Genomic DNA, 504 nt, shown 5'->3' on the forward strand with positions numbered 1-504 from the left:
CAACTTGTCGTGGCCAGTGAGAAGGGACGATAACTCCGCGGATAATTGCGCGGGTGTGCCTGTCAGCTCGTTTTGGGGACAGATGGGCTGATGTCGGTGTTTCTGCGGGCGGGCAGCCCCAGGGAAGGAGGGGGGGTGTACACTGTCGGCAACCCCCGCCCCTGCCGTGGGCTTTGCCGTACCCAAACTGTGCGGCAGGAGATGCTGGGGGTCCGCGGGCGCGTAACTGGCCCCGAGCGATGAGTTTCCGTGGGGTAAAAACACAGGAATGAGAGGGTATTGAGTATGGGAAAGCTGCTTGCGCTGCGCGGGGCTGCGCGCCGGCCCCGCTCCCCTCCCTGCCGAAAGCGGACGGGCAGCGCGGAGTTGTTGCGTTTCCTCGATTGATTGTTTAGTTAGAGATTTTGCCAACTTCCTGACGGTTCGTTTTCTGATTCTGAAAAAAGAAAAAAAAAAAAAAAAAAAAAAGAGAGAGAGAACCGCATTTCCTTTTTGACTTAACAG

This window comes from Neopsephotus bourkii, unplaced genomic scaffold, assembly GCF_033783945.1.
Source record: "Neopsephotus bourkii isolate Nb327-2 ecotype Australia unplaced genomic scaffold, CSIRO-AGI_Nbou_v1 NB_363, whole genome shotgun sequence".
In the NCBI taxonomy this organism is placed as follows: domain Eukaryota; kingdom Metazoa; phylum Chordata; class Aves; order Psittaciformes; family Psittacidae; genus Neopsephotus; species Neopsephotus bourkii.